The sequence below is a fragment of the Plectropomus leopardus genome, chromosome 5 (genome assembly GCF_026936395.1).
Source record: "Plectropomus leopardus strain MGB_pleo_1.0 chromosome 5, ASM2693639v1, whole genome shotgun sequence".
Classification (NCBI taxonomy): domain Eukaryota; kingdom Metazoa; phylum Chordata; class Actinopteri; order Perciformes; family Serranidae; genus Plectropomus; species Plectropomus leopardus.
Window position 1 is genome coordinate 38589461 of NC_142180.1, and position 13173 is coordinate 38602633.

Below are 13173 nucleotides of genomic sequence, written 5' to 3' on the forward strand. Positions count from 1 at the left end.
GTTTAGGAGGAGGCCGCGTGCTGAGTGTCCACATCTGCGTCTGCAGCGCATTAAAAAGCTCCTTCAGAGTGTTTAAAGTGAATCTAATCTGATCCGTGTGTCTTCTTTAGTGTCTAATCAGTTGAAAATCACAACGCTTGTGTCTCTGTTTCCTCAGACTGAGACGTTTATGTCCACACAGGGAGCAGGTCCCCGTCCACGGAGATCTCCATGTTGCACCGCCATGTTTCTACAGGAGCCCAGAGCGGACAAACCAAACACTGCTGACAGATTGAAACATTCAGGTTTTCATGTCAGTCTAGTGAGCAGCCCGGATTTTTTTTTCCTTTAGGCTCATTTTACATTCACAAAATACATTTCATGACAATAACAAAATAAAATATCGGACATGTCTGTGTCAGCGAAATGAGGGGCTGAAGTGAGTTTGGTTTTTCGTCTGGAGCCACATGGAGCGCAGTGCCACCGGATGAATTTCACTTTTTAACACGTCTAAATCTTCACTAACTTTAAATAAAAATATATGCACTTGCATCAGTATGTACGAAGCATTTTAGATTGTTTTAAGTCTTATTTATTTTTTATTCATATACTAGTAACATACAAATATTTTAGATTCACAGTCTCAGTTCGCACAGTTTGAGGGTTAATGGAAACCTGTTTTGTGATTTCTGTGAAACGTCCATCAGAGTCACGCTGACACGGTGGTTCTCAGTCCTGTGTGAAGCTCTCACTCATGATCATTTCTGCCCTTTTAAAGGTCACGGCTCTAAAGCTGCTTCCTGCTGTGTGTCAGTGTGTGTTTCTCTCATCAGCGCCTCAATACACACCGAGCTGATGAACATCAGACGGCTCATTAACGGCTCGCTAACAGATTCTCGTTATCTCATCAGATCAACATCAGCTGACTGTTGTCGTTGGCGTCCTGCAGCGCCTGAAACACCCACCAACACTCCCTCACCTCAGGAGGACCCAACTCAGATCCAGATCCAGATAAAGAAGCACTAGAGAGCACTTTGTAACCTAAGAAAAGTGTGAAATAAATAAAATTTGTTATTATTTTAAAATTACAGCAAAAGCAGATTTTATGGAATAAAAACATTAAGGGCCCCAGACGGGTCCCCTGTGGGACTCCACGTCTTATAGGTGGACATTAAAACTTGACTATCTGAGGTTTCCGGATACAAATGTGCCAACAGACTGAGGCCAAAAACATGTAATACCTTTTAGAAGTCAGTCAGGATTAGGCCACATAAAAAACTTAATATTAAAAACTTAATATTAACATTTTCCAGCATAAAACATCCAGTGCTTAAAAAAAACCTTTACTAATACCAGTTTTTTTCATATTATTAAATTATTGTTGTTATCATTATTATTAAATTATTATCATTATCATTATTATTATTATTATTATTATATTTCATATTAAAAATACAATGTTATACATGTTATTTAATTAACTCAGCCCTGAAATAATAATGTTACAGTTGGCACGAAGGACATGATTGTCATCAGAAACTGGAGCTTCTCTTCTCAGCTGGTGAGTGAAGGTCGAAGGTTCGATTCCCTCTGCAGCTGACAGGTCGCCCGTCGACCACCCGAGCGACTTCACGGGCTGAAACGCAGCAGCAGGTGCGAAGACGCGACACGTCAGACTGTGAGAACGTGTCACCTCACTGATCAGACACTCACAGGTCAAAGGTCACCTTTAACTTCCTGCCGCGTGACCTCTGAGGACAACAGACGCTCAGAGAGACGTCAGCTGTCGGTCAGCAGGGAGCAACAAACAGGGACGGACCATAAACCGCACGGCTGCAGTGTCTGAAACTCAAAGACAGCAGCCTCAGCGTGCTGATGATTGACGTGTGGAGTGAACAGGTGACCGGGAGCGCAGGGACGCGTTACTCCTGATTCTTGCCGCCGTCACGCACAATACTGCGAAAAAACCCTCGGCGGCCCAAAAAGCGAAAACTGTAAAACTGCTGACAGGACGCCTCCACCTGCAAACAAGCGCAACTATAACTCTTTCTACTCTGAAGTTTGAGCCGTCGAGGTTTTATATTTGAAGAAAAAGAGATCTGAGGGTGCAGCGTTTGTCAGCTAAATCTCTGGAAGACACTGCCGAAAGATATCAGAGAGCTCACTAAATATTTTTAAAAGAAAACTAAAATCATTTTTTTCTTCACTTTAGCCTTTAACTCGCGCCGACTTAACTGCTGCACATCTTTAAATGTCGTATTTTCTTTAATGCATTTCATACTATGTTTTATACTTAAATGAGTTCACCGCCAACTTTATTTTGCAAGAGTGCCATCTTTGCATCCTGATTTTAGCTCCGCCCAAGACCCCTGTGATTGGTTTAAAGAAATATAAACAAGACAGTGTTTTTTCCCCTACGAGGCACACAGAAAGACACACAGCGAGACACAGTGAGACACAGTGAGACACACAGTGAGACACACAGCGAGACACAGTGAGACACAGTGAGACACACAGGATGTCCTGACCAATCACAGCTTCACCTATGACCTTTCACTAACCTGGAGGGGCGGGCTTTATGACCTGTACTGCAGTCAGGCACCAGGGGGCGACACAGATGGAATAGCCTCACTTTGGGGGAGCTGTCATGTCATCCATCTTTATACACAGTCTACACACACACACACACACACACACACACACAGTGTGATTAAACACGTTGTTTAGTTCGACAGAAGAAGAAACAGCAGGGTGTCGTCTGCATACAGAGAAATTCACCTCTTGTTTCTCTGAGTTCGTTACAAACAAAAGTCCTGATGTTGTTTCTGTTTTCATTCTGCGCTGCAGTGAAGCTGAACACGTTTGTCCTGAAGGTGGCGCCGGTGAACAGGTCGTGTGGTCGTGTCAGAGAGTTGAACGTCACGGGGGCGTTTTTTCCCTCAGCTTGTGGTCGGACAGTTTCGCTTTCTGCTGCGGTCGGCTGTCGGGCGGCGAGGACGACTCAGAGTGGAGAGAGAGTTCAGGTTACTGTAGTTTGTTTACAGTGTGTGGGAGGTCAGAGGTCAGGTTTTCCTGCCCAGACGTCACCACACACACACACACACACACACACACACACAGTCAGTGTGTGTGCAGAGGGTGAAGCCCTGTGATGTACGGCTTTATAAATAAAGTTGACTCGAAGGTCACGCTGAGCTCAGACTGACGGGATGATCACGTCATCGTGTGGACCACGCGCTCAGGTCATCTGAAAGAAGGTCACGTTCATGGCGGGCCAGTTTGTCTGCCTTCATCTGATTGGACAGTGAGTTTGCCAAATGATATCTGAAGCAGAAACTCTCATTCTGCAACTCTTTAACCCTTTGAAATCTGCACTAAATTGGGCTGATTTCATTCAAAAAAATGATGTGAAAATTACCAAGAAATTACTGAAAAGTAGAAGAAAATTACGTGAAAGTTAGTAAACAAATGGACAAACAAGAAAAAAAGAAACATAATTAAAAAACATAAAAATTTAAATTATCATAATTATCAAGTTTTTAAATCTACTTATTTCTTGCCATTGGCTGAACATTTCTTACCAAGTTGCTCATTGCCCAGGTATAAATAAATGTGAAAAGCATCCGAAAACAGCACAGTAGCAAGTCGTTACTTTACGTTAACACATAACATGCTGTGCAAACTCTATTTCACACAGATGAATTTGCCTGTAATAGCTGATTTATTATCATTTTAAAACACTGGTTTCATTTCAGAGCAGCTGTCAGCTCAGTGATCTGCTCACACAGTTTCAGAGTGTTTTATCAGGGTTTTATTCAATGTGCTGTTTATGTACTTTGGTTCAGTGAATAAAATCACGCAGGATGCTTCAGGACGCCAACAGAAAAAACTCAACTGACTCAAACTGTCACATCAATGAGATAACATCAACTTTATTCACCCGATCGACACACGAGACAAAAGATGTTTGACCGTCTTCCTTCAGGCCGCCACTCAACACACACTTAACACACACACACACCTAAACCTTATCTCACCTGAATACACACACACACACACACACACACCTGAAACTTGCTTTCAATGGAGCTTTTTTTCACCTGAACAGTCTGAATGTAACTATTTAGTTTCCACAGTGTATTTTAGACTTATTGTAGGAGCTGAGCTGCAAATTCACTGATTACACTCAAATACACAATCTGGACTACATTTAGGACACATGCATCAACACAGACATTAAATTGCACCAAACAGTCACTAAGGGTTAAAACATCAAATCATAATTTGTATTCAGAGAAACATGCAAACAGGACAACAAAGATCCAGAGGCAGAAACACCAGCAGCCTCTCTGCTCTTAATCAGCATTATGATTTTCATCTATGACATAATTCCAATACTTTCATCCGTTATTATGGTTTGTTGACTGGTATCGCCTTTTGGCTCCAGTTGTGCAGATTTTCTGAATATGAAGCATTTGAAGACACTCAGAGAAATAACATCACAGTAAGTAAAGTAAAGATACTAATGTCGGTACTGGAGGACCATTTCTCACGCAGAGTGCAAAGGGTTAATGAGTGATATTTAAGAGTCAAACACTATCTACCACATTGTTCATTCACTAAATCTGTCTGTTTGTGACACTTTTATTGCTACATTTTTTGTTTTCATGTGCAGATCAAAGCTGTGCAGAAATCAGCTGCTGTGAGCCTGAATTCAGATTCATCTGACGCGTTTTCACAAACGTCTCCTCTGTCCCGGATACGGAGTCACAGGGAGTTTTATAGATTTGTGGTCTGAAGAGCATCACATGAGCCATCATCATCAGCATCAACACTTCCTCATAAATCTGAATCTCAAAAGACATTTAAAAGAGTTTATTTTCAATGTTTTTCAACAAAATCTGAGAGAGACACAAAAAAACATGCAGATCAGCTGAATCTGTGGAGGGAGGAGGTGTGAGGAGGAGGGGGAGGCGTGTGGCGGGGGGAGTCACGACGGCGGTTTTCCTGCAGGAGGCGCGGCTCTGTCAGCCGGCTGAGATGTGACCATATAAGGACAGAGCGGGAGGAAGTGGGGATTTCTCTTCACAGTCATGTGACTTCCAGTTAGAGTGATGCTCCCACCACAACACACACACACACACACACACACACACACACACACGCTGCATCCTGTGATGTTCACTCTGTCATTTATGAAGCTGTTTGTTTACATGTTGCATTAAAATTACATTTTCGGTTTCTTTTGACCGTCAGTCTGATGTTACTGAAATGAAAGTAAACGGAGAACGACAGACCTCGTCGTTCCTGCAGGAATCCTGAACACTCAAACAACCTGCAGTCCGCTCTAAAAACAGAAGCAGCTCCGACACACTCTGATGATCCTCATGACCACATTCAGCCGCTCAGGAGGCCTGAAATAAATCTGGCTTCTGTGCTCAGATTGTGAAATTTAAACGCTGAACAGATCTGAGTCTCACGTAACCAGCAGCAGCTCCGTTTATTCCTGGAAAGTGTTTCCTCCCTCTGCTGCAGGGTCTCTGCAACATACACACACACACACACACACACGCACGCACGCACACACACACACACATGCACACATGCACACACGCACACACGCACGCACACACACACACAGAGTTGGTGGAAGCTGTTGGTGCTTGGGGTCTCTGGTCCGAGTTCAGAGAAAGTAAATCCTGCAGGATTTCTGCTGAAATCAGTTTGACCTCCAGAGAAACTTTGCAGCAGAAACATCGTGGATTTGTGCTGAACCGTCACAGTGCGGAGGTCGTGATCCGGTTCACGCACCTGCTTCGTTCTTACCCACACAACATTTAGTTTTTCTGCATGTCAGAGCTGATTGTGACAACGCTCCGAGCTCCGAACTCGGTTCTGTCAGCGCTCTCAGCGTGCGACGCCAAAAGCCAGCTTCCGCGTCCACCCGGAACACGGCTGGACGGCGTCAGATGAAAACGTAATTGCACTGAACTGGTAGCGTTGTTATAACACGGCAGACAGCAGCTGATGCGTCCACATGCAATGTGCAGGGACGGCGGCAGAACGCAGCCAAACGGAATCAGTTTCCCCACAAACAACTCGTGCTGGAGTCTGAGGTCCACTTCCTGTTTAGATGCGTGTGTCACATCTGATCCTCGCCCCTGTCCAGTCTTTGATTCAATTAATCAGTAGGTTTCAGCTTTAAAGCAGAAAAAGATGACGCACTCACTGTCTCTCAGGCGTGGACGAACTGCACATTGAGTAAAAATGGCAAAAATGTCTCACCTCATTCTTGTGTCCACACGCAGTCAACAGCTCGCTTCGTCTTTTCCGTCTTCTCCTGGCTGGCTTGCCAGTTTACGTTTCGGTTGAAGAAAAGAAAAACTGTGGACTCAAGGCTCAGGATGAGGCTCGCTCTTTAATTTAGAAGAGCACGATTTATATAGCGCGTACTGACATCATGAAAACTCTGTTCTGGAATAACGTTCATCTTCAGCATGAGGAGATTTCCTTCACTTCCTGTTTTCACGACAGACCAGCATTTAGGAATCTTACAAGAAAACAATGAGCACGCCATCGTCTTCAGCCAAGAGTACGATCAGTACGGTATTAAGACGAATCAAAACACACTATAACGGTCCACGTTTGTCGCCATGTGCTCCTGTGTAAACACAACTACGTGTGTGTTTTTTTGTGTGCATTTGTCGACATCATGTCGTCTTTCTGCATCAGCTGTTTACGGATGAAGTTACCGTGATGTCAACACACGGACATGATGACGCAGCACATAGTTATGTTTACACAGCAGCACATGGCGACCAACAAGACTGTTTTAGGTGAAATAGGCACATGGTAAAGTGTAGAATACCAAACGCATCCACACAGGAAGTGCTCCAGGAACTCCCTCCTCCTCCCCTCCCGCCCTGCAGATGCACTCGCGCTCCTTATATCAGGTTTTAATCGGCAGCGTTACTACCTGACGCCGTTCTTCAGCGTTGCATGCGGACGCAACCGGACGCAACCGGTGTCACCTGGCCAAGCACCAGCATATCATAACAACGTCTGAGCGCCATCATCTGACGCCGTCCGGCCACGTTCAGGTTGGACGTGGAAGCTGGCTTTTGGCGCCACGCTCGTGCTCCGAAAGCACTGACTCGGCGGGCGTATTCGAAAAGTCTGGAGTGAGAACGAGCTGATAACATTCATTCATCGTGCAAAACAACAAAAATACTTGACCTTAAGGTCGGTGATTTCCACGTTCGCTTTGTCAATAAAAATACATAAACAAAAAAATCAGTTTGTGATGACGGCAGAAATCAGCACGTTGGCCGTCTGCGATATTTTATTTTAAGATCTGATGATCCTGCCAGCGTGCTGACGTCATGGTGCATCTTCATATCGAAGCATGAGCAGAGGCTTTTTGTGTCTGCTGTATTTGACGGGTCTGGTAGTTTCCCGCCGCCTCTAAAACTGGCGTGCACGCTGCGTTTCGCACCACCGTGGAAGGTGTTTCTTTACGTTGAGTGACAAACCAAAGCGTGACTTCATGGTTGTTACGTTCATCAGTTTTTTCTTGGAACAAATGTGTTGATCACAGTCGCCTCTGTGCATGCTCGTAGTTCACAACCTGCGACGTCACCACAGCAGCTCGCAGACATCAGCGTGGACAGTTTGTCTCAGAGATGTGGTTTGTGTCCTGAGACGTCTCCGTGAAGACGTGGCGAGCGTGCAGAGACGTTTAAAGCGTCATGTTTCCATCAGTGTTTGTTTCAGCTTCTGTCTCTTTAAATGTTTCACTATCAGCTTCAGATGTGCCGCACGACTCCTCACCTGCCTCCTCCTCCTCTCCTCCTCCTCTCCTCCTCTTTCTCCTCCTCCTCGGGTCCTTCCTTCCATCCCTCCATATCCTCCTCTGCCACCCTTCTCCCTGCCGCCTCCTCCTCTTCTGTGCTGGTGACTAATAAAAACCTGCAACAGAAGCTTCCTACAGCTCCGAACGACATTTACATAACGTGTGTGTGTGTGTGAGTGTGAGTGTGTGTGATTGTGTTATCCTCCCACACACTCTTCACACGCCTCCTCATCAGATCCTCACTGGGCTCCTCTACCTCTCTGTTTGCTTTTTTTCATGTCAGCTGATTTTATTTTTACTCGTCTGAAGAGACAAAAAACCCGAATTTGGGCAAAAGATGCTAAAAGCAGCTGAGGTGGATTGAAATCCCTACAGCACCAAAGGTGGATCCATCCGCCGCTGAAAATAGTCCCCAATAAATGCACAGTGTCCTCTTGTTCGTTTGGTGAAAACTACATTTTTATTTTTCAATTGTGTATCCGATATTTACATTTGTTACTTTTGGAGGATTTGAAAAAACAACTAAAAACGAGCTGAAACCTGCAGAATGTTTCACAGTTTTCACATGAACTCCGGCAGTTTCGCTCTCTTTTTCTGTTCTAATGTTTCCACGAGAACCCAGTTCACCACAGCCTGGCCTCCACACACACACACACACACACACACACACACTGCATCATGGGAACTGAGATGGAGTCCCAGTGTGTGTGTGTGTGTGTGTCTGTGTGAGTGTGTGAGTGTGTGTGCGTGTGTGTGTGTGTGTGTGTGTGTGTGTGTGTGGAGGATCTGAGAGGAGCCGAAATATTGGTACTTTTGAACATAAAGCCTGCCGCTTTAGTCTGTGGGGGGGGGTATGCAAATCCTGCTGCAGGGAGCTCTCTGACTCACACTGTGACTCCTGCAGGCCTCAAACACAAAAGGTGACATTTGCATGTTTCCTGTGGGGGGGGGCTGGATTACCTGCAGGACACCTCCCTGTGTGTGTGTGTGTGTGTGTGTGTGTGTGTGTGTGTGTGTGTGTGTGTGTGTGTAAGGATGGGGTCTTTCTGCAGGTGCTGATCACCTCGATGATCAGCGCCGTCTGCAGGTTCGTTTGTGTTTGACCTGAAAATGAAAAGCCGAATTCTTCAGAGCAGTTTCGTGTTTGAAGACGTTGAGAGTAAACCAACATTTGACAAACTCTGACACGGTTTGTTTAACACTAATTCTGATGACACGAGCATGCCGTTTGAGATGAACGCCGTGAGTCACACGGTAAACAGCGCCTGACCTTTTCTCCTGATCTTTGTGTCGCAGAGCTGCAGGTTTCCGCCGTCGACTGTAACTGTAACAGCTCAGCAGCCAGTTTGACACAATTTTTATCTGCATCTGGTCTTTGTTTCAGATGAGGATAAATAAAACATCTTCAACAGTTTGCATCAGTTTCCTGTTTAACGTTCTGCAGCGATGAAATGCAACACAAAGACACAGACGTGCAGTAATCTGATTTCTTTAACATTCATAAAAAAGTTTCTTCACTTTAAGCAAACATTGATTTTCCCTCCGTGTTTGTGCATTTGTGACGCGGCGTCGGCGCCTCGTGCTGTAAACTCAGCGTGTTGTCAGTGTTAGTTTTCTGGCTGCTGCAGAGTTCACAGTTTGCTGCAGCTAACAGACGCACAAACTCAAATGTGACTCTACGAAAAGTCACTGAGAGCTACGAGGAACAAAAAAAACAAATCATAATTTTTTATCGTCAGTTGTTGATGCTGTTAACATGATTTTTGACATTTCTGCTGAAACGTCATGCAAACCTCACAACTCGAAATTTGGTGGTAAATATAGTATTCCTGAGGAGCACACGAAGGCAGCATTAAATCTCTGCTGCAACAGCTGATTGAGATGATCAGCTCGTTATGAACTCCTGCAGCTTCTCGCTGACGAGCTGATCATTTCATTCAGCTGTGTTGGAGGAGGTGCTGTTTCTTGTGCTGCTCTGCAGAACGTTTAAAACATCAAATTAAAGTATCTTAAACCTGCAAACACAAAACAGAATGAAATGAGAGCAAATATAATGACAGAGTTTTTATGGTTCACACTTCTGTTATTCTGTAGATTTAGTTTCATACGGAGGTCGTCTGTTAAAAGCTGAACTTGTATTTCACTAGCAAGGACCACACATCAATCGGAATTAATTTTAACAATTTATTGACGTGAATGTAGATTTGGTATAAACATTGATGTTGGATTATTGGAATGGATGGTTGAGTGCGGTGTGGGGAAGCTTCGGTGGGAATCCGCCGTGGCTCCCGGGCACGACAGATCCCCAAAAGCGTGCATTATATGAGAGAGGAAAAAGTCGATTTGAGATCTCTTAGGTCGGAACGGACGTAACGGTGATAAGCTTGGGAGGACCATCTGCCCATGATCTGAATAAAGTGCTCCGGTATACCGCTGCGGGAAGCCGAGGTGGCAGCTCCGATTCTGAAAGAATGTCTGGAGTAATTCATGGGAGACAACAGAGGGTCATCTTGGGATTTGCTTTGTGACGTCCGGAAATGTAATTAATTGGAGAGAATAAGGAAGGCGTTTAGAACTGATTGAATGTTAAAGTAGAAGACGGGAGTGGGTTGGCTAGATTAGTTGGTTTTGGTTCTTTTTAAAAATAACTATGGTGTCGTTAGAGAAAAAAAGGTTTGAGAAGCAGGCGTGCCGACGTGGATCGTATCGAAGGGTCGAAGCAGTGAATTCTGAGCATCTGAGGAAACGGAAGAAGGCGAGAATGAACATTGCCTCTTGAGTTTGGTTGACGTGAGGTATGCTGTATCTGGAGCGGATGGTGTGGATACAGCCTGACAGCAGATCCGTGGTTAATGGGAGTCTACGAGGATTTTGGGCTGGTTCTTAGCGTGAGAGGCCTCTGAGTAGTGAGGTGATCTGGGGATGACCATGAGCTGGCCATGACTACCGGTTAGGAGTTTAGAGATGAACGAAATGCCGCTGAGGTAGACTTTGATTGTCTGGGTTTTAATTTCCCAAGACAGAATGGCCGTGGGTGATGAAGCAGGTTAAGGTGATGAGATCAAATGAAGGAAAAGTTATGTTAAGCATGTCGTGAAAGTTGTGAAAACAATTCCAAGCCGACCGATATGGAGAGAGAGTTGCATGGGGACGGGCTATTGATGATGGTGTTCTGAGATTCCAGATCAGGGGCATGAAAGCTGGGTTTAGATGTTGAAAGACAAGGTCAAATATGGAGGAACCGGAGTCGGGTGTGCGTCTACATGAGGAGCCAAGCTTCTGAACTTCTTTATTTATGATGTCAAACTACTGCGAGATTGTCTGAGTAGATGAGGACAGATAGGCGACTCCATTCACGGCCCCATAACGTGGTGGCGACGATGACGGGGTAGATCTCAAAGAGAGCAGATAAAGTGACCTGGCAGTCTCCTTCCAACTCTTGGGGCCATTTGCCTACGAACCATCCTCCATCGTAAAAAACCCCCAAAACCGGCAGACGGAGCCGCGTCATCGAAAAAGTTGACGTCCTGAGGATGAGACAGGTGATCGTCATAAAGAAGGAGAATCGTTCCAATTGCCGAGCAGACGGAGCCAGAACCAGAGCTCGGCGCGGCTGGGCGCAACGAGAGAGACGGAGGCCATGAGCGACGGGACGGAAGAAGCAACAGGCAACGGATGAGAAAGGAAGCGCCCCCCAGGGAACAATGCGGATGCAGGCTTCGAGGGTAAGCAGTAGAGGGCACTGGCAGCCCGGTGCCAAAAGCCCCAAGGAGAGTGAACCGTTGCAGTAGCCGATGTCGTACGTCTGGGGGCCCCCAACATCTCGGCGCCAGATGCCCCAAGGAGAGCGAACTGTCAAAGTCACTGGACGTAGAACTGGGGGCAGCAGCACCCCGGTGCCAGATGCCCCAGCGAGAGTTAAGTGGTACGGTTGCCAGGCGTGCACGGCCGGGGGCGATGGCATCGCAATGCCAGACTCCCCAGCAAAAGCGAACCGCTGCAGGCGTCGATGTTAAGCAGTAGAGGGCACCGGCAGCCCGGTGCCAGATGCCTCAAGAAGAGTGAAACGGCGCAGTAGGAGAGGTCATATGGCCAGGGGCACAGCATCTTGGTGCCAGAAGCTCCAACGAGAGTGAACTGTCGAAGTCACTGTGAACGTACGACTGGGGACAGCGGCACCCCGGTGCCAGATGCCCCAGCGAGAGCGAAGTGGTTTGGTTGCCGAGCGTGCACAGCCGGGGGCAATAGTATCCCAATGTCAGACTCCCCAGCAAAAGCGAACCGCTGCAGGCATCAATGTTAAGCAATGGAGGGCACTGGCAGCCTGGTGCCAGATGCCTCAAGAAGAGGGAAACGGTGCAGTGAGCGAGGTCGTACGGCCGGGGGCGCGGCATCTCGGTGCCAGAAGCTCCAACGAGAGCGAACTGTCAAAGTCACTGTGAACGTACAACTGGGGGCAGCGGCACCCCGGTGCCAGAAGCCCCAGCGAGAGCGAAGTGGATTGGTTGCCAGGCGTGCACAGCTGGGGGCAATGGCATCCCAAAGCCAGACTCCCCAGCAAAAGCGAACCGCGGCACCGGCAGCCCGGTGCCAGATGCCTCAAGAAGAGAGAAAAGGTGCAGTAGGCGAGGTCGGACGGCCGGGGGCACGGCCTCTCGGTGCCAGAAGCTCCAACGAGAGCGAACTGTCGAAGTCACTGTGAACGTCAACTGGGGGCAGCGGCACCCCGGTGCCAGATGCCCCAGCGAGAGCGAAGTGGTGCGGCTGCCGAGCGTGCACAGCCAGGGGCCATGGCATCCCAAAGCCAGACTTCCCAGCAAAAGCGAACTGCTGCAGGCGTCGATGTCAAGCAGTAGAGGGCACTGGCGGCCCGGTGCCAGTGCCCTCTACTACAGGGCCAGCATCTTGGTGCCAGATGAGCCAACACGAGTGGGCCACTCAAATGGAGGTGGGAGAGCGGTCGAGGGCGCGGGCATCCTGGTGCCGAGGTTGCAGGGTGATGCGAGCTGGTGGGAGTGGGAGGGCGCCGCCAACATCGCTGGCAACCCCGGGCAAACCTGACCACCGTGGCCGACGGGACCTAGGAGAAATGGCCGCCGGAGACGGGGTGCAGTCAAGAATCTGGGTACGAAGATCGGAGGGAACCGGAGACGGACAAGAGACGAAAGCGCCAGGAGGGCAGAAGGGAGGATCGGCTGTGGCCAGGGTGAAAGTAGGCAAAGGCCGCCGCAACGAAAAATGATCGGAAAGGAGACCAGAACCGTGGACGAAACGACATGGTGCACAGGATGAGAGGGAAAATTCGGTGGCAGCCCGGTGCCAACAACCCCGGTCCACACGGG